General features: G+C 46.4%; 1 protein-coding gene across 1 annotated transcript in view; it reads right to left on the reverse strand.

Moving 5' to 3' along the window:
- Positions 1-20,981, reverse strand: part of GLRX3 (glutaredoxin 3) — a 294,370-nt gene that overhangs the window by 64,823 nt on the left and 208,566 nt on the right. The window lies entirely within an intron of this gene.

Consider the following 20,981-nt stretch of genomic DNA (forward strand, 5'->3'; position numbering starts at 1 on the left):
TGTTTGGCACGCACACCGTGAGTATCAGCAGCTCCAGGCAACGTTCTGTGTGCTGTGAAGCTGATGGCATAGAACTGATTTTCTCATGAGTTTATGACCACTTTCTTTATGAATTATTATCTTGGTATGCATCTTCTGATAATGGTAATGCAATTTCTTAATATTTAAGCTGCCTTCTTAGTATTTACTAGAATTTGCTGAAGCTTTAACACTGGTGTAAATAAGGCACCTATTTCAAACTTCAGTTAGTCCTGTTAAATATGGCATTATTTTATTGTCTTGAATTGCCCAATACGTTCCACAAAAATATCACATCATTACTTTATTTCAGAGAGTCAGAACCAGGCTGCAGCACTGAACGTGTACACAGCTATAGGTGTTTTGGGAAGGGGAAAATGTAATGTCACCAGAACTGTCAGGAATGTGTTGGAGCTCTCGGTCAGACATTTATTACTTTGTATAGAACTTCTGTGTCCCTCGATGTCACGTTCTGTTGCCACTTTGTGCTTACAAGGAATCTCCCATTTACTGCTCCATCTTCGACTGTGGCTGTGCTAAGGGCTCTTCATTAAATTGCCTTATTTGGATTGTGACCGCATGCCATTTCCAATTAAGAGTGTGTTAACTTGTGTGAGAAGGAGCCTTAGCTACTAGATGGAAGTGGTAAAGTGCTTTTTTGGTGTTTTGTTTGTTTGTTTTTCTGGTGGGGAGTGGGGGGGGAGGAATAGCAATGAGATGGGCACACATAATCCCTACATCCCTAAATATGTTGACTGTGACATTCTTATCAGCCGTGTCTTCCAAGACTTCCTTGTACACTGACTTCACTAATATTTTGCAGTGAGAATTGCACATGTGTCATGAAAGAGCATTGCTGGGTCTGGGATCTCCCTTTCTGGATAGCAAGCATGGCTTGAGTTGGAATAAATCCACTAAAGTGTGTGTGTTGCTAATAGGATAGAGGACTGTGATTTTCAGCCATGCACGAGGCAGAGCAGCTGCTGTTCCACACACATGCAAAGAATGTTCCTCTTTGCCCTAAAGGATTTTTCACAGATTTCTGAGTAGGAAATCCCAGCACTGTGAGGCCAATGCAGCAGCACACTGAGTGCTGTCTCTCTGGGCACTGTGAGCTCAGTGATGCTGAGTCTGTCCCAGGTGGCAGAAACAAATGCACACCCAATCCCAGCACACCAAAGAATTAAAAAGTAATCCTGTGCTTTTAAATTGTATGGAAATGAAAAGTAAGACTTTCAAAAGCACTTAAGGATGACATTCCCAAGGACATCTGGGCAGCACTCTGCTGGTGTGCTTAACTTTACCTAAATCTCAGTGTCTCCATCCATTTTGCCCTGAGCCAGCAGTAATTGCTGAGCGTACCTCATTTTCAAAGACCATTTGGGATGCTCGAGTTTATGTAGTGGAGATTCCTACCCACTGACTCCAGGAGTTCTGTATCTGTGGAGGCAGATCTGTTTTCGGGATACCACCTTGACATGTGGGTGTGCAGCAGACAGATGAGCTGCGCCAGTGTCCCCCACCGAGGAGCTCCTTGCACATCCATCACGTGCTGTGTGCTGCTGCCTGAGCTGCCAAGCAGGGCTGTCCTGGAGGGTTGCTGTGCAAAATGCTTTCTTCCTTCTTTTTCCATGGGTAGATGGTGACAGGACAAGGGGGAATGGCTTTAAACTTACATAAGGGAGAGATAGTTTGGGGGGGTTCAGGAGGAAATCCTTCACCCAGAGGCAGTCCAGCCCTGGCACTGCCCAGAGATGTGCTGCCCCATCCCTGGAGGTGCCCATGGACATGGCTGGGCCCTGCGAGCCTGAGCTGGGGGGGGCACTCAGGCCTCAGTGGGGGTGGGGCTGTGGGGGCTGTAGAGCCCTTCCAACCTCACTGTGTAATTCCGTGGTTCTTTTGGGGGAGTGTTATTGATGGAGACTGAAGCTCTTCCTAAGGGAGGAGGTCTGCAATGAGACTGTCTCCCCATCCTGGGGTGTTCTTAAGGCACTGATGCTCAGGGACACACTGCTGGGGGGGGCAGGGTCCTGGTGGGGAGCCCAGCGTTTGTGGGCTGGGGCCACAGAGCTCTGCCACATGGTTCAGCCATTGAATCCCAGAGGGATTCTGGGGCATTTCAGGACAGAATGCAGTTCTCTGAGGGAAGAGAGGGGTTTTTCAATAGAGCGTTAGGTTAAAAATAAGGCATTTATCTTCAAAATTGCTAGAGCATTTTCTCCTAAAAAATATTAAGTGAGTCCTGCTGTACAGGGCATTCAGGCACTTCTGAGATGGTTCTGTTTCAAAGTCTTTGTAGTGCTTCTCACATTTATGCAACCAGGGAGCTCACCTTCTGGGCAGTGGATGCAGGGAGAAAATCAAATTGCTGCAGCCCAATGGAATACTAATTTTTTGTTCTTTCCGAGGGACAAAATCGCCCTTAATCACCGCACAAATGTGATCCAGGAGGTGGTGAAAAGGATGGGTTGTCTCTTCCAGATTCCCAGCATCCAAACCATATATCCTGTCTCACAGGCAGAAGAGACAGCCCCAGACCTTTTAAACACTTGGATTTATTGACTGACAGCCTCCTAAGCAGCCCAAAGTTTAATTTGGAAGCTGTCAGGCATACGGCTCAATTCCTCAGCATCCATCACAAGCACAAGCTGGCGAGGTGTCAGAACTTACAGATTTCTTCTTTACTTCACTCTTTGGGTATAGAACTTGTAGATTTGGTCGCAGCCACATCTCCTCGGTGCAGCCATGGGGCTGGATGGACACTGACATCTTTGTGCACAGACACTGCTCCTTGCTTGGGGCTGGAACAGCAGGGTGAGCACTCAGGGGCTGGGAAGGACTGGCTTCAGAGCAAGCAGAATCTATTTACATGTTGGCTTTAGCTCCTTCCCATCTGTTTTGGGGATCTTTTTGAACCTGTTGAGCAGGGCCAGGGAGGCTTTTATTGGCTTTTGTTTTGTCAGGCGGGGGTGGTTTGAGAGGCACCCAAACACTTCAGCTGCTGCAGAAATCAGAAGCGTTAATGGGAAAATAGTTGTGACAGATCTCCTTCAGCAAAGCTGCAAGTGCCAACAAACAGCCCATCAGTGCTCATCGCTGGATGCACCCACAGACAGTGCTCGCTGCTGGCAGAGAGCTCTGTGCACGCTCTCCTTACTGTTCTTGGGCTTCTGTGCAGGTCTGGGCTGCCAAAAATACCTGCTACAGTCTGTGTGGTGTTGACAGCCAAGTAAGGTTGTTTTCATGTTGTACCACACCAAGGCCAGGCTGGATGGGGCCCTGGGCAGCCTGGGTTGGCAACGGTACCCACAGTAGAGGGATAAAACTGGGGGATCTTGGAGGTACCATCCAAGCCAAGCCCTCCTATGGTCCCGTGCAGTGAGTGGTGCAGGCTGCACACCGGGGTGAGCACAGTGCTGCAGCTCTGCCAGTGACACGGGGTGAGTCTGCCATGTCTGTGCTGGGGGGGTGGTGAAGAGGGAGCAGAGCAATGTTCTGCCATCACCTTTTGGTCATCCAATCATCACTGATGGTGATACCAGCATCTCCTCATCTGCTGAACCTTCAGTCTTGTCACAACTGAGTGCTAGCAGGGCTAACCCTGAACGTGTTTTAATGAACCTCATTCATATAATAGAGTAAGAAAAGAAGGGAAGGTTGGGGTTATCTTGTTTGTGCTCAGAGGTTGGCTGTGTTCAGGGGGTGCTATGTGTGGGGCTGTGTTCAGGGGGTGCTATGTGTGGGGCTGCATGCTGATGGGCAGGAAGCTTGCTGTCAGTGCTACTGGTGGGCAGAGGGAAGAGCTCTGTTTAAGAAGAAGGCTAACATGAACTGTTTACTTGTGCTTCTGTTTGTCTCTGTTGACTGTGCTCAGCACAGCAAATTTGTTTATGGGCTCAAAATTTGTTTATAGTTAGAGGTGCAATAAAAACTGTTTGCTTTGAAGGCAGAGTGTATTAGTCAGGGAAAATCACCCTGCTCCTTAAGTAGATTCATCTCTGTTAGTTATTGATTTCTAAGTGCTCTGACAGGCTGGGGGGTTGGCTGTGCCATTAGGGCAGCTGGGGGTGATCCCATGGTGCCCACAAGGAGAGGGAGGGAGTCCCTGACCCTGGAGGCACTCCAGACTTGTGAGGATGTGGTACTGAGGGAGATGGGCAGTGGGCACAGTGGGTCTCAGAGGTCATAACGATTCTATGATTGTGATTCTCCTTCAGGGGTGAGTGTGCCTTGAGAGGTTCACTTGCTCCATCAGGAGACAACAGAATGCTGTCACCAATCTGTGTGCCCATGTCCGAACTGAGAGCCTGTGTTGTTTATGACAGACTCTAATCTGGTTGGGTATTTCCTCAAGCCCTCTGTGATGGGAGGTCGTAAGATGTGAGTCAGTGATGGAGAAGTCACAATAATTTTAACATTGCTGAAGTGATGCACTGCAGAACCTGAGCAGCTGCTCCGTGCCCCCAAGCTGAAGATCCAACACCTGCTTCTTGGGGCAGATACAGTCAGACCCTGTCCTACTAAAAAACCAAAATAGATCACTGTACAGTTGTGATGCTTACATTGCACAAGCAGTGTAATGTAATAAACAAAGAGAACACCAAATTCATCCCAGTTGTGTGCTGCTGTCCCCACTCTGTGTAGGCATGTCTGAGGCTGCTTCTCCAGCTATTGCACTTCAGCTGAGAGCAACTGGTTTACAAATCAGGGTGTGGTGTGGGCTCTGTGAACATGGAGCTACCTCACCTGGGGATGTAATGGCTAAGGAAGAACCAAACCTGCTGCTCGGATTAGTTCTACAGAACCTGCAACTGACCTCTGCTTGGGGAGATTTGTGTATGTGGCTTTTTTCCTTGAGAATGTTGGTATTTGTAGCAGTGCTGTTTAGGTCTCGGGCCTTAGATGTGCTGGAGGGATGGCTGGCTAGGCTGATGCACACCAGTGGGGAGAGAGCAGGCCAGCCTGCAGCTACACAATGCTTCCAGGTCTTCAGCATTCCTATTTCTTAGAGTGGCTTTGATGTTGTTTCTTTGTCCACAAAGAGCACAGAGGAAATTAAATCGAGGCAGGTGTGAGCGATGTGGCTGCAGGCAGGGTGGAGGAGGCTGCAGTACAGTTTGCACATCGCCCATTTGATTCTCCTCTCAGGAAACGACATTGTTTTCATTTTTCTCTTATTATAACTGCAACCTCATCCTAGCTGGTGCTCTCGTCTGTCAGGCTGCGGGATAATTCATTTAACTGCAGCTGCTCCTTGCACTGAGTTCTGTGCCTCGCTGCTGGAGTTGTAATTCCAAACACATTCCACCCAAGAGATGGCATTTTGGGTACTGTTCTGCCAGCACAGTGCAATGGGAAGTTACTGCTATTGCTTCTTTCATTACAAATTCATCCTCGGTCAGAAAGGTCTGAGCTGGAATATAAACCCTGCAATTATCAATAATGCAGCTTGAAGGAAACCAAAGCTCTCTCTCTATTGGTGTCTTATGCTTAAAGCATTTTGTGAACAGATGAGGCAATCCTTTCAATACAGTAATATCATACGTGTGATAACTCTGATAATTTACTTGGCCTGGCAATGGTGTGTGCACGTGAACTTCCTTGGCTGTTAATCCTGTGAAGGATTAATGGGATTAAATCTGCCATCACTCACCAGAGCCAGAGTGAAGTGGGACAAGATTCCTCATGGGTACGCCGATGAGTTTCTATACTTGTGTGTTTATATATTTATATTTACTCAAAGAAAATGCTGAAAAGCCAAATGATAGCTTCTGTAACCTCAGTGTGTCACTAGGACAGAACAATAAATGTTGCTGTTGGAGTTTTTCTTCCACAGCTTCCCACCAGTGCAGCTCTCCCCCCAGGAACAACACAAACAGAACAGCATGCTGCTGGTTTTGTGCTTTGTTTTTCCTCCCTGGCTCTGCTGGCCCTGCTCCTGGGGGCTGTGGGCTCCCTGGGTGTGATGCTCCTGCAGAGAGCTCCCCTTTTTCTTCCCACGGTGTGTGGGGGTATGGGATCCAGCTCCCCAGCACTGCTGCAGCTCATGTTTTCAGTGCTGTATCTGATGGTTTGTATTTCACCCGCTTGAAGGGACCATATTTCAGTTTTATCCAGACTACTAATAAGGGGTTTAAGCGTGCTGGCTGTGTAAAGCAGTGTCATTTTTCTTCCTTCATCGAGTAGCGTTGCCAGGCCTTAATGGAGAGTTGTAAGTGGGTTTCTCATCTCGTTTATAAAGCAGCTTGCGTTAGTAGCAGTCTGACATCAGGTTGCTGATCATGGCCCACATTTCACGAGATGTGTGTGGCTTCTGTGTCCTGCCATTCCTATTGCTCTGATGAGGCAGAACTCATGCAGAAAGCAAGCAAAGAGCTGCTCCATGCTCCAGCAATGAGGGAGTGCTTGCCACAGCCCCTGTGGGTTGGGGAGCCTGCCTGCTTCTGTCATGTCTCATTCCACATCTCTCAGGGATGTGGTGATGCATTCAAGGGGTGTGCAGTGATTTCTGTGCGTAGTTATCCTTGTTGTTCTCCTTTGAGAAGTACAGTGATGCCACAGAGCCTCAGCTGTGGAACCCCCAGCACAAACATTTACATTGCTGCATACATTGCCCCTAGAGATAAGCTAGTGCTGAGATCGCTCGTTTTGTGAGGATACTGTTTTGGACTTTGGTTTTAGAAGGTTTCTTCTTTGACTCCGAAATCTCTTGGAATTGCCTTTATTTGATAAATATAAAAAGGCAATTTATAAAAGGATTGGAATGTAGATAATGAAATACAAAAGAAAAAATTATGGAAGAGAAGTCTAAATATTACACATCTGAGCCAGTATATCTTTATTTGTCTTTAAGTGTCATTGTGTTGTTGTATATCAAGGATAATGGCAAGATACTGAGAGGAAATGTATATTTCAGTGTCTCTCTAAGTAGAAGATCAATCTCTGGAGTTAAGAAGCAAGGAGCTTCCTGGAGGACCCCAGGTACATGCCAGAGCAAGAGATGCTCTTCCAGCTCTGCTGGGGAGAGGTGTTTCTGCAAAAACACCCAGAAAAGGAACAACCACAACTTGCCAGATAACTGTCCCCAACACGTGGATAACCACTGTGTTAATTCCAGATATAACTCGTCGAGAATCTGGATAAGTGATTGTTTGATATCGGTTTTTGACATTTTAAAAGCTCGGCCTTCAGCAGGCTGATGGTGTGGGCAGCATGCCGGGCTAGGGCTCGTTTCCAAAGCAATGGAGGAGAGGAGGGATTTGGGGCTCCAGTATCTGCAGTCACTGCTATTGTGGGACTTCTCAGCAGCACAGCAATATATCACCTCTTCCTATAAGTCTGTCCTGTGCAATCTCTAAACAAATAAAATAATGTTTTTAGCTCCTATATCCAAATCCCTGAATAACCTGGAACCTCATCCAGCCGCCGTGCTAATAAAACCTAATTCAAACCGATGAGCAAAACCAAGTTCTCCAAAGCAGCAGCTCTGTATCACTTCCTGACAATGGGACAAAGACAACATGTTTTGGGGCAGCTCTTCCAGTTTGGCTGGGTTCCCCTACAACAACCCAGGCAATCTGCCAGTCCTCTCCAGCCATCCCAGCCCAGTTTGGCAGCCTGGCCTGCCTGGGGCAGCCTCTGGGGCTGCGATCATCTGCTGTAATCCTTTGTTCAACAGAGGGCTGACTTTTTGAGATCAGGCTTTTTAGGGCCATGTCCAACCAGCCTTAGAATGTCCCCCAGAATGCTGAGTTTGCCCACTCTTTATGGGTGACCACCTCCAGGAATTAACTGCTGTCATTGCAGGAGTGGAAGCGTGCCTTGCTGTATTGTTTTACTCTTCTCTCCTCTTTTTAATGTTATTTTTTATTTTCTACTGAAAAAATGTTGTTTTCATTAAGTCAGAATCCAAACGAAAAACATATATGAAACATAAGAAAGAAATAATCAAAGCTCCACCATGAAATGGAAATTCTTGAAGACAAACTCTAAAGCAAGTGCTGAGGCTGCGTGCTCTCAGATCTATGCAGTTGGCTTTCTGGGGTCCCAGTGTGCTTCTGCATGAGCAATGGGGTCTAGTCTGATGAGTGTGACTGTGAGAGTAGTTGGGAGATCATAACATGGTGTCAGAACATGCACATGAAATAATCATTCACAACAAACAATTCTTTCAAATAAATTCCCATTGACATCCTTTATTTTCTATTGGGAGATTAAGGATTTCTAGTCGTACAGTTTTTTATTCTTGGGGGATGTAGTGTTTGCAGCCTTCTGCTTCCAGTCTGTGTAGCAGACCGAGGAATGGAGCAGCACAAGTCTTGGCCATATCTCAGGGATTAAAGACCACTGTATGGGAGTTGCTCAGTCATGGCCTGAAGCAGTGATGGAGCACCTGGTGAAGGGATGCAGCCAGCCCTGGGAGCACAGGTGGAAGCAATTCCCCCATGTGACTGGCAGGGGTGGACCCTGGCTCCCTAACCTCATTTAAGGGCTGGCAGCCACCAGGGAGGGGTCTCTTCCTGGGGTTTCCTCCTTTTGGAGTATTTGGTGAGCTTTGAACCTTGGGATGGGTAAGCAAATCTTTCTTCAACTGGATTGTGACTATCACTACTTTTTGGGGGGTGATTTAACACTGGTTCTCTGCTCTCACCTACAACCATCGTCAGCTGAACCTTGGTGATGCCTTCCTACTGTTCCTGCAGCCCAGGGATCCTGACGTGGGGTAAAGGTGCTCTGGTGAAGATCTGAAGAGTGCTGGGGAGCACAACTTTTGTTTGCAGTGGTTCCTGAATCATAATCCCAAAGGACAATCCAAGTAGATCCGAGGAGCTCTGAGAGCATGCTGCCAGGGCTGCCAAGCACGAGCACCCCTGCCTATAGTCCTGGAAGACTCTTTGTACAGAACTCTTGCTTAGATCACGTTATGTTTTGGTTTCAATGTTTTTTTTTCTCAATTTCACTTATTCTGCCATATTGCTGTACGACGGAGTATTTTGAGGAGCTAAAACTAAATCCCACTTTTCTATTAAAGAGAAAAGTCCTTCTGAAATAAATTACTGTGGCTTCCAGAAATGGGAGATCCTTCCCATCCCCTTACCGTGGCGAGCAACTGGCAAACAACCAAGAATCATTGCCCTGTGATTTTTTTTTTTCTATGTAAGTATATGAAACTATTTGGAAGATGGCTGAATAAGTATAATGGCAAAATAACCAGAAGAAGGGAGGAATTGATATGCTATTTTTTCAATGGCCTCGTGATGTTTTTACACAGTTGGTGTTTGGCTTTTCTCAGCAGGTCTCCTAGCTGCACGGCTTGGAGCATGAGCTCTCTCCTTGTTCAGGTAGGCTGCTATGATGTGACACGTTGCATTGGATTTTGGAGTAATGACCTGGAAACTGCTGCCATTTGGTGGTGGCAAATAGGTACAAATTTTTGTGTACATTAGGAGTCCTGGAAAAAATTCAGACTATTTCCTTGTGCTGTCAAGAGCCATTAAGAGATGCCAACATACAGTGCCAGAAGTACTATAAATTCCAGAGCAATAATGTAAAGGCTTTTTTTTTTTTGTATCCTAGGTGACCACAAGTCTTCTGTGAGTGCTGAAAAGCAGTTTGCTGCCCTTGCATCACCAGTTGTGCAGACACATTTAATACCTGTGCTAGATGGATGGCGAGCAGCTGCCTTGTGCTGAGTGGTACCTGGGGGGGTGGGGACTGAGCGTGTGGCCTCTTCCAGGAGACGTGCCTGCATTTCATCTCTTTTGCTTTACTTTGAGAGTGCAAGTAAGTAGATGAGCTGCTCATTTGTTTAATGGAAATATTTAGAGTTGGCAAACTGCTGCGAATATTCTTTGTTAATTCAACGTTTTATTTCCACAGGATGATGGGTGGGGGAATCCTTACATGCAGGGCTCTGGTTTAGGAGATGGAACGTATGCCGGAGCTCTTCCTCCTGCCCCAGATCTGCTTTGCAAGGTGCTGTTGCTCTGCCTTTCTTGAAGGAACTTCATGGGTAGTGAAATGGCTTGAGGAGAATATGGAGAATATGAGGAGAAGAATAAGAATTCCTCTGAGAATGTTGGTCAGGTGCTGATAGTGATTAAATTCTATTTTAATTAGAAAATTGTAGCAATGGAGTTTTGAATTTCATAAGCTGCACTCTATATGCAGATTCATAAACTAGTTCATTTAAGCCCTCTATTTTGCAAGCTATTATGGGAAACTGATAATATTTGAATTAATACTGAAAGCATTAGAATTGTTTTGTTTCCTTTCTTCGTCCTGGGCATTAAGAATGTGCAGTGGAGAACACACACAAATTCAAACACTTAAGCTGTGTGATTGATGCATTTTGTCTCGCATCTCTGTGATCTTCTGTCTTGTTGTCATCTGCATGAAGGTCTTTTGCAGCAGCCTGGTTTCCTTCCAGCTGGGGGTGTTTGGATCCTCTCCCTGGGGTCTGAGGGGTGTGGGATATGGGCAGGTGGCCCTGGGACTGCAGCTGCTGAGTCCAGGCATGGGATGCTCTCAGCAGTTTTCCTGTAGCAGAGTGTGGGAACATCCTAGAAGAGGAAGGAGAGTCCCAAAAGTCTCAGGGAAAGCACGCAGATATCTGATGAGGCAGTGATGGAAGCATTACCCAGGTGAGGCCCATTCTTGGCTCAATTCTCTTTGAGGTGCATTGCATTTGATACCCAGGCTTAATTGCTGACGGTAACTAACAATGTAGGTGGCTGTCACTCATCGTGCCTTTCAGTGAGCCAGCCTATAATGCAGGTGGCTGCTGGAGGTAATGCTGGCATCACCCATCCACTGTGAGATCGTGATGCAGCCACTGGGTGCAATCCTTCCTTGCCCTCTTGTTGCATGGAACAACCCTACCAGCTCTCCTTAGGTGCTCTCTAAGGCCTGGGGAAGTGACGCAGAGCTGCCTGGGAAGGCTGAGATGCAGTGGGATGGGTCTCTGTCTCCTGCAGGTAGACAGAGGAGGGGGGAGGACAGTGATAGCAGCAGATGGGGGGCTGTGGCTCATCAGCTGGTGATGTGATTTGCTATGTCCTTGATGCTGGGTCTTGGGTGTGCTTCTCCAAAGAAGGCATCAAATGAGAAAACTCTGGATGTGTCCATTATACGAAAAAATAGGTGAAGAGTAGAGAGGAGGGGAATGCTTTTTTAATACACTTCCACTTCTTTCTTTGAGACACTTTATTTTTCTTCAACAACGTAATGGTTCTTAAAATGCAGCTGACCTTTTGCTTCTGCAAGCCTTCACAGTTTTGCTCTGTGCTGTTTTAGCATTTGATGTAAAGCATGGAACAGTTGAGAGGTTTCTCTTTGATTAAATGCACTTTAGACATACGTAGGGCTGTGTATCTACATGTGGGGCTGTGTGGGTATTTTTCTGGCTTAAATCACTCTCATAGGGGAGTGAAAATCACTCTAAGAAGTAGTTATGTAGTAGACTCCATCCTTTTGCAGAACTGCTTCAAGGATTAATTATGTGGTGTACCTCAGCACAGCACGCTGGTATCCACAAAACAGGAACATTCAGTTCTCAAAAAATAAATGTATGTATTGAGTATACAACTGAACACAGGAAGATGGGAAAGCCTGGAGCAGAATGCACCAGCTCTTCTGCTTTGTGCAGATACTACAGCAGTCACTTCATCAAATTAAAACAAATGTTTTCATAACATGGAGTAATAGAAAATGATTTTATTAGTGTGTGCACTTAATTCTGATAAATGATTGTCTGTGTCCTCCAAGATGACATGAAATGATGCTGTGTTGTAGAACAAGCAAAAAATACAGATCTAATCAAATTTCTGGGGGTTGTCATAACATTTGTTCAAATAAACACAGTGTAGGGTTATAATCTGTCATACATCTCATGACACATTGCCATACCCTGTCACCCTCCTTTTCTGCCACCTTAAGGCAAATCAAATAATGCTCTTTTAAAGTAACAGGTATTCATGTATGTAACTGCTTCTGGTTTCCATTAGGTCTGAATTTGAGCAGAAATTGTGTTTCTGTGGGGTGTGTTTTGCACCTGGGCCTGAAGTCAATTCATTACCTCCAGTTCAGAACTTGAGAATTAATTTGAGCTCTGGGGGGTGTTGGGAGGCAGCCCTGCAATGGGTGGGGGAACTCTGAATCCGCTGGTACTGCAGCTGCCTTCCTGGCACTGAGGTTCTGACCGCAACAGCTTCTTTTGTTCCTCGTTATTTAATTAACACTGATGCTTCCAGCAGTTTGACAGGGTGGGGAGCTCCTCGGCCTTGGGATCTGCTGCCTTGGGAGGAGGCATTGCTCCCACATGAACGGTGCACACTCAGGTCAGTGCTGGCATTGTGGGGAATTATGCCCTTATAAGTTCATAAGTTCATAAGGTTGGAAAGGACCTATAAGATCATCTAGTCCAACCATCCTCCTATCACTATCTCTACCCAACTACTAAATTAAGTCCTTTAGCACCTCATCTAAACGCTTCTTGAACAGCGCTAGGGATGGTGCCTCAACCACCTCCCTAGGCAGGCCATTCCAGTGCCTGACCACTCTTATTTTTCACCATTTTCCTCTGCCTCCCTGTTCCAACAGATATCTCTTCTGCCCTGCCTTGTGTTGGAAGAGCCCCTCATGGCCTTGCCTACCCCTTCTCCATAGTGGTTTTAGCACCAGGTCTTCCACCCTGCTCTGGCTGAGGCAAGAAGGGAAGCTGCAACCCATATATTGAAACTTTACGTGGTTATTTCTCAATTTCTTCTTGTGAAGCAGCTTCTTTCATATCTGAAAGATGAGCTGCTATTCGGGGATTGTCTATGGTGATCTCCAGAGGTCCCTTCCAACCCATGCAGTTCTGTGATTATCGGCGATGGGTGAACAGAACTGGTAGCTGGACGAGGTGTTGGGGCTTAAGTGATGTGCTGAGCTTGGGAGTGGTCTGAGGGCTGGCACATCTCTACAGCAGTGCTTTCTATTTATGTTTTTCAAGCACACTTCTCCTGGAGAACACACAGGTCCACACAATGATGGATGGGGCATGCTGTCATTCTGAATCACCCGTTTTTTGGGCTGGGATAAGAGAGCTCCTTAAAAGCAGTCAATGTCATATTTGAAGCTCCATTTTCATGGGCAAATATTGCTTTGAGACTGATATAAGTTCTGTGTTATTATTTGTACCAGAAGTGTGCTATGAAATCTCATTTCAAAGCACTCTCGTGGTCATTTGTGTGCATATAATGGGTGGATAAGTCAAACTTATGTTCAAACTAAGTGGCCTTCTCTGCCACCCTGGGAGCCAGGTCATGCTGAAGCATTGATGCTGGGAGTCAGAACAGGTACCAGCACAAGTTTATTGCATTCCCACCCTGTTTTCTGCCCCAAATATCCAGCTGCTCAGCTCTGCTTCTGCGGAGTACAAAGGCAGTGACTGAGGTTTGTGACACTGGGGAGAAGGGGAAGGTGGCATGGTCAGTGGCAATGGCTGAGTGTTCTGGGGGGGCAGATGGTAGGAAGCTAGTGTTTCTCTGAGAGCCTTTTTGGAGACTGTGTGTTGTTTCATCTAATGGCAAATAGACTTTGCAAATGAGTTCCTGAGCACTTTAGCAGGGGGTGCTTTTCTTGCATGTTTGCAATTTGCAGTTTGAGCTTTGACAGCTGTGAACTTCACAATGAGCCTGGCACTTGATATCTGTGTAAAGGTCAATTTTTTTCGATTGTGCCTTATAGATAAAAGAAATATCTACATTGGTATGGCTTAATAGCCTTGATTGAAGCGTGGAGTTTTCAATTATTATTCAGAATTCTGTTATTTTGCTATCTGCTAGGGCTGTGAGGCTGCAGCACAATACTTCATGAGATAATCTTTAACTCACGCCAGGGTCAAAAGTGAGTTGTGATGTGCCCTCCCTGCCCTTCCATAGAGGGCTGCCTGGGTAAGGAAGGCACTTGTAGCTTCAGTATGGGTCGTGGTGCACTGAGGATGCCTTCGGATCTGATGTTGTCTATCTGCTGTCTGCTGATACCACTGGTGCACAAACCAGCCGAGACCTCAGCCACACAAGAAGCTGCACCACAGGGCAGGGGGAGGAATGGCTGTGATTATGCTGCTACAAAGAAGAGTAAGGCAAGGAAGTGCAGACACGGAGTGCAAAGTTATGACCGAGGGACCAGGGAGGCATTGCACACGCAAGTATGGCCTGTGTAGTTGTGAGTGTGCTTGTGTCCTGCTTTCACTCAGTAATGAGGAGGTACTTAATTAGCAGCTAGGTGCTGATACTGTGCTGCCTACAGCAGTGGTGAGGTGCTGGCCATGAGAGCAGATGGTTTCTGCAGTGCCATCCCTGTCCTTTCCCTTTGCTGGTCTGTCTTCTCTGAGAGCTTTGTGTACTCGTCCGTTCCCCAGCAAATCTCTGGCTGCTCTTCAGGGAGAGAACTGCAGAATCACTGAATCCCAGCATGGTTATCTTGGAAGGGTCCTCACAGCCCCCCAGCCCCACTGCTGCCGTGGGGTGTGTGCCCCCAGCTCTGGCTGCATGGGGCCCTACTATGGCCTGGGACACCCACAGCTCCATTTAAATCCATCCCCCCTTGTCCTTTCACTGTCAGACCGTGTAAGGAGTTGCTCTCCCTCCTGTTTATAATCTCACTTAAAGTACCCAACAGGAGTGCTCAGTCACTGGGGATCCCCTCTTCTGGTTTTCCTCTTCTTCTTAAACCCCCATCTCTGCTCCTGAACGTCTCTATGTTGTTGTTTGCTGCTTGTCCAGAGGGTGGGAAGGCAGCCTGGATCCCCAAGGATGTCTTAAAATTGGAATTGTTTCTCCTGCTTTGAGTGACCCTCTAAAGTGTGGTTCATCACAGGTGGATCAATACTAAATAATAATGCTTCTGCTTAGTTCCAGTAAATAGTTAGTGTCTATCTAAAAGGTATCATTCACCTGTTTCCAGCAGCTTCTACGTGATCAGCTGAAGCCAAAGCACGTCTGCTTCTTGCAGGTTCACCTGTGGGACTCTCACTGTCAGTGGTGTTCAGAGCAGCCCCAGCTACTCCCTGCTGTCCCAGTAGAAAACCTTTCAGCACATGATGGGTTACGGTATGAGCTCAGACAACGTCTCCATGAAAGTATCAGGATGATGGTGGGCGCATCTCCCTGAGACAATTCACAGCCCAGGATTTCCTGTGGGGTATTGGAGCATGGTATGATGCTGAAGGTCTGCTTGTCTCTGTCTGGCTGTGGTATGGAGGTGCCTGGAGTTGTGCCTGGGGCTGCTGTGGGCTGGGCAGCCCAGTGCCACCTCTCAGTTCTTGTCTTGCTTTTTTTAATCTCAGAAATATTGGGCTGCTCTGAGAATCCCAACCCCTGTGAGTAGTCCTTGTGTGACCTCAGAAGAGAATGCTTTAATTATACACATCCTTCAATTAAATCAATAATGAGTTACAGTTTTGCAGAGCACATTGGTGGGACTGTTTCTGTAAATAAGACTGTCGAGGCATGGCCAGGCAGCGGGTAAGTACAGCCGTGCAAGGAGAGGCTCAGGACAGGAGGTGTCTTGGAAATTCTGAGCTCAGAATTCACAATCACAGAACTGCAGGGGCTGGAAGGGACCTCCAGAGATCGGGGAGTCCAACCCCTGCCAAAGCAGCTCCTAAAATCACAGCACAGTTCCATGTCCCAACCTGCGTGCACTTGCACTTATACTGAAGTAACATTGGAACCACGGACTGTACTTGTGCGTGCTCCTTGCCCCTGTGGAAATTTGCACAACTTACTCTGTGAGCCACTGAGTATAAGCAGCAGCTCCCTGCCTATGTGCTCCAGCACGTTCTGCTCTGGGTTTATGACCTCTATGTGCAATAGAGCCCTGTGCATCCTGCTCAGGGCTGAGGGCTCCTCTCTCCTGCTACACAAATAGGAAAACTTCTGCTTCTCCAAAGCTCATAATGTCTTCAAGGCATCGATTCCTCTCATCGTATTTCCCAATCAAAGTATTAAAATGAGAGTTTTATATCCAGACAATACTCCTCTCATAGTTGATAAAGGCAAACGAGGAATCGTTTATATGATTTAAGTTATGAGAAGAGTATAGGAAGAGAATATAAGTGAAGCATTTATTTCCCACCTGTATAAATATGCAGTCGCTGTTTCTAATAAATCTTACTTGGAAGAAAAAAAAAGCCACTGTTATGAGAGAAGGGGGAGAGAGATCTGAGGCTTTACCTTTGTGCTGCTCCAGGCCCCAGTAGTTCAGGTGTGTTTTCCCTTTTCCAGCCCTTGAATCAAGAGGCAGAAATTGTGGGTGCTGGCTGAAATGGGGAGAGTGCTCCAAGTGAGAGCTGCACAGTGACCTGAGGGCAGAAGGAGGGTGTCCCCCTCCAGGGCTGCTGGGGGCAGGGGGGTTTGAAGGCAGCAGAGGAGGAATTAGGAGCTTGAAGTTGCCAGCAAACTAATGATTCACATCCTTTATGTTTCAGCTTTGTTCCTTGTTTTATTTACCCTTGTTTGAAAGAAATATTTTGTGATAGACACAGATTTTTGAATTTTCCACTTTTTTTCTTTTATATTTAACACTGGGAGATTTGGTAAACTTATCCTTTATCCTGTGGTTTTTGCACCCTGAATCCTTTGTCCTAAGATTTCTAATTTCTAGGTGTTCTGGATGTTCAGGCTTGAGAAGAAGTGAGAACTAAGGTGTTGCCTGGATTTCGGTCCTTCGAGGAGGTGGCATGGGTTGCTGATAGGTAGAAGTGGTGTGGGGGCACTGATGGGGCTGGAGGGACGTGGCACTGCAGTGGGCAGCAGCTCCTCTTGGTGCCATGCTTGGCAAAGCTCATCTACAGGAAAGGCACACGCATGTGGCTAGGGGAGCAGGCTGCTGCCTGTCTTAATTATACAGGGATTGATTTGAAACATCATGTAGGTGAGAATAAGGTCGTGCTAGCTCTACTAATGCCTCTGAACCATCATGTTGTGTAGAATCACTGAGGCTGAGAAAGCCCTGTGAGATCATCCAGTCTGACTGTCTGCCTACCTCCACTATTGCCCCCTAGATTGAGGCCCATAGTACCACACCTCAATGTTTGAGCACCTCCAGGGATGGGGGCTCCACTGCTCCCTGGGCAGAGCACCCCAGCACCTGACTGCTGAATATAAACAGGATGAAGCATGAAAATACAGATTGAATTGGTACCTCGTGTATGTTCTATAACTTCTAGGTTGCTAAAACCACGTGGATCAAACCAAATTTTTGCTAAAGCAGATAAGTGTGGGGGGGAAAATGGCTCAAACAGTTAATGTAGCTTTTCTTTTTAAATTTCTGAGACTATTTCCCCCTTCCAAAATGGAGTGAGGTTATCTCTGTTAGTGATGTTACGCCTGGAGGAGAGATGCCATCAGGTTTAAAGTTAATCCTAGAACTCTTGCATGGTGGGAATGGGACTGTTCCCATCCAACCTGGAACCACAGTAAACTCATCTTAATTCCTACACGGGGCTCCGATGGTTCTCATCTGCTTGACATGTGCTCCCAGTGCTGGTGATTATTCATTTGTGCTGGCTGTTAGTGATAGTAATAAAATGTTGACAATGCCTTAGGGTAAAGCCTTCAAAAATGCTTTTTAATAAACTGTGAAAACTGTTGTTTCAGCAATTGGAAAATAATTACGAAGCAATTACAGAAGCAAACAGAAATCCTGAGCGTATAGTCAGGCCATTAAAATATGTTCTCTAAGAAATTACCGCAGTCACACTGGAAAGAAAAGCTACATTTAAATAAAGTTGTGGCTATAACAAACTGAAAAGGAGGAAAAAAAACAAAGCTATTCACGCTGGGAAGAGTAAGTACTCATCTTCCCCCCTCCCAGAGCACTGTCAGTCTGTGGTAGTTTGTCTTTCCTTAATTTTCTTATGCAGAGTAATAGTTGAACATTTTGGAGCCCTTCTTTCTTTCTTTGTTTTTAAAGCAAATGTTGGCTGCTACGTGGCTGTGCTGTGAGTGTGCATGGGTGGAATGTGAGAGGGGACAGCTTCGCACCTCCCTTCTCCAGCAAGCAGGTAGCTGTGCATTAAAGTTCTTGGATGCCATATTCTGCTTTTCTTTTGTGCTGTATCAGTGAAATCAGGCTGTCCAAAAGCCACACATGGTCTGCAAGCAGCTCTGGGAAGCTAAGGCCATGAATGCAACTGTGGGAGTGTTTCTGGCACTGGGCATGGCAGAATGAGACCCACTGCTCGCCGACCCACGTGGCATATCAATCTATCTATCAAATGCTGGTGCCATAAAAGTCAGGTCCTCTTCCTGTGCCAATTCGGAGGAATGTTTCTGCTTATAAATGCTCTGTGCAGAGTGCTGGCTATCTCATTGAGAAAGCAAAACTCAACGATGATACCGCTCATAAACCACACTCATTGCGACTGCTTCTCAGAACAGCCCTAACTGTCATATTATATCTGTCCCGTGGGCTGACTCACAACAACACCCAAAATGATTCCTGGCGACCAAAAGAGGAAATGGGCCCAAAAGACACCTTCCCAAACAGCAACCCCTTGCCGAAAATTCATCTCATAGGTAAGAAGAGGGGATGGGGTTGTGGCATGTAATGAGTTGGGGGTCAGCCTCTGGCCCAGGTAACAGCAGTAAGATAGGAGGGCACAGCTTTACGTTGCACCGGGGAGGGTCAGGTTGGGTGTCAGGACAATGTCCTCTCCAGAGGGCAGCCTGGTGCTGGGTGGCTGCACAGGGGTGGGGAGTCCCCATTCCTGGGGGTGTTCAGACCCATAGGAATGTGGCACTGAGGGATGTGGGCACAGTGGGGTGGCTGGGGTTAGGGATCTCATAGGACTTTTCCAGCCTGTGCTTCTAATAATGAGGTACACAAGTTGTCCCAAGGGTGAACCTGCTGTTAGTCATTGAAATCTGTTGAGTGGGTATTTGGGTTGTTTATTTAGGGTTCATTTATTTAAGCCTCCGCGGGGTTGGGTTAAGGAAAAAAATCAAGCTAATCAGAGACACTGTTTCTCAGTTAAGATAGCTGAATTGCTGGTCTATTACTATTTAGACTACAAAATGGGCACCTTGGGGTTTGCTTGTAAATGAAAAGAGGGATTTGAGTGAATGGCATGGCCGTGCTGGGGCAGGATCTTCCCCTCTGAGGCAGCTGGGCAGTGGTTTACCCGCTCAGCTCAGGTGCAAGCCTTGGCACTGAGCTGCTCTGTTTCAGATGTGCTCTTCAGGAGTTGCTGTGTTTACTTTTTCCAGCAAAAAAAAAAAAAAAGTAATTCTAAAAGGAAGGGGAAAATGTGGCAGACAAACTCTGTTGCTGTTTAGGGAAGGGCAGATATGCAAAAGTTAAAGGATGAGGGACACGAAGAGGGGATGACGGAGCAGCCAGCACTGCCAACAGAGCACCAACACAGACAGAGCACCACATCTTTCCAACGAGGCACAGATGAAGACCTTCCCCACACTCTTCCCCGTATCTTCCATTAAATTAGGAGCAGGCAATGAGTGTGTTTGTCAAATGCACGTTGTGCTGACTCAGCACTCCGGTTATCTCTCGGGCTTTAAATTTCACACTGGTGCAGAGCCTTTTCTGTTTCCCTTGGCGAATAAATTACAAATGCTAATTTCTGCTTCAGTTGAAGAGAAGATTAAGGCAGTGTAACAGACAGGCATGCCAAAATATTTATTGAATAAGTTGCAAAAGCGAAACAAAAAGGCTGTGTATTTCAAACTGAGCACTGAGCAGGGCTCCAAGCTGAATTTAAGATCAGCTCCTTTATTCACCCAGAATCCAATTTAGTGCAAGTATATTATATCCAACATCTGTATGCTGAAATCCACTGCTGAATAAGCTTCTAAAATTATATTTTCTGCAGTTTCAGTGTGTACTTGCACATATGTTTCTTAGTAAATCACAATAATGACCCTAATTCCCCGTGGAGGACCTAAAGCAAATGCTGCCCCTGGGCTGGTACCCACCCATTTACAACTGCTCTATGAGGTTAGCACTCATTTCTTTCTCTATTTCCATCCAGACTGTTGTAAGTGAATGGGGAGAACAATCTGAAAACGGTTATAGGACTATTTGAAATGTAACACCTGCATTAATACCTATTTTGGTGTCACAGTTGCAGAACTGTGTGTGGTTCTGTTCCAGTTCACACGGACTTGGTGAGATGCCCTTTTTCTCAGTGAACGCAGGGTCTGAGCTTGGGGATGTGGGCTCTGCAGGGAAGGTGCTACTGATGTGCCAGCAGGTTGTGGCCAGTTGAGTTTAAGCTCCCAGGATGGGAAAGAGACAGAAATAAAAATACACTATTCACAAAAGAGTAGGATGAGCAATAATGGCCTTCAGTTGCACCAGAGGTGGCTCAGGTTCAGGAAATGTTTATTCTAGGAGAGTGGCCAGGTGCTGGCACAGCTGCCCAGGGCGGGGGTCCCTGTCCCTGAGGGACGTGGGCACAGCGAGGGGTGTAGGGTTGGGCTGGAGTTGAACTTGGAGACCTCAGAGGTCTTCTCCAGCCTTAATGACTCTGATTCTCTGATAGATCAATGAAACTCCGTGAGCTCGTGACTGAGATGTATGCATGCATGTGACTTCTCTAAGGCAGCCACAGAGAATTAAAAGCTCACTTTGAGAAGTTCTGGCTGGGGCTGAGTGGCAATTTGAGCTGCTCGTAGAATCACCTGAATTTTCATATGCACAAAGTAAAGGTGGATCCTGTCCTGTTTCTGAAAAGCAGCTTCTGTAGCATCCACTCAGTTTTGCAGGCATTATAAACTACATAAAATAATGAGTTACGCTGTGTCTGCATTAAATAACAGAGATATATGTCAGCATTTCCATGTCATCCTTCTGTCACAGTAAATGAATGACAGCACAACATATGGGCTCGTTAGGTAACATCCAACAGGTTAATATCCATAGATAAGTTGGATTTCATTTATGCTTGTGTAAGT

Source organism: Cyrtonyx montezumae, unplaced genomic scaffold, assembly GCF_038088225.1.
Source record: "Cyrtonyx montezumae isolate F1298 unplaced genomic scaffold, pur_monq_1.0 scaffold_4, whole genome shotgun sequence".
Lineage (NCBI taxonomy): Eukaryota > Metazoa > Chordata > Aves > Galliformes > Odontophoridae > Cyrtonyx > Cyrtonyx montezumae.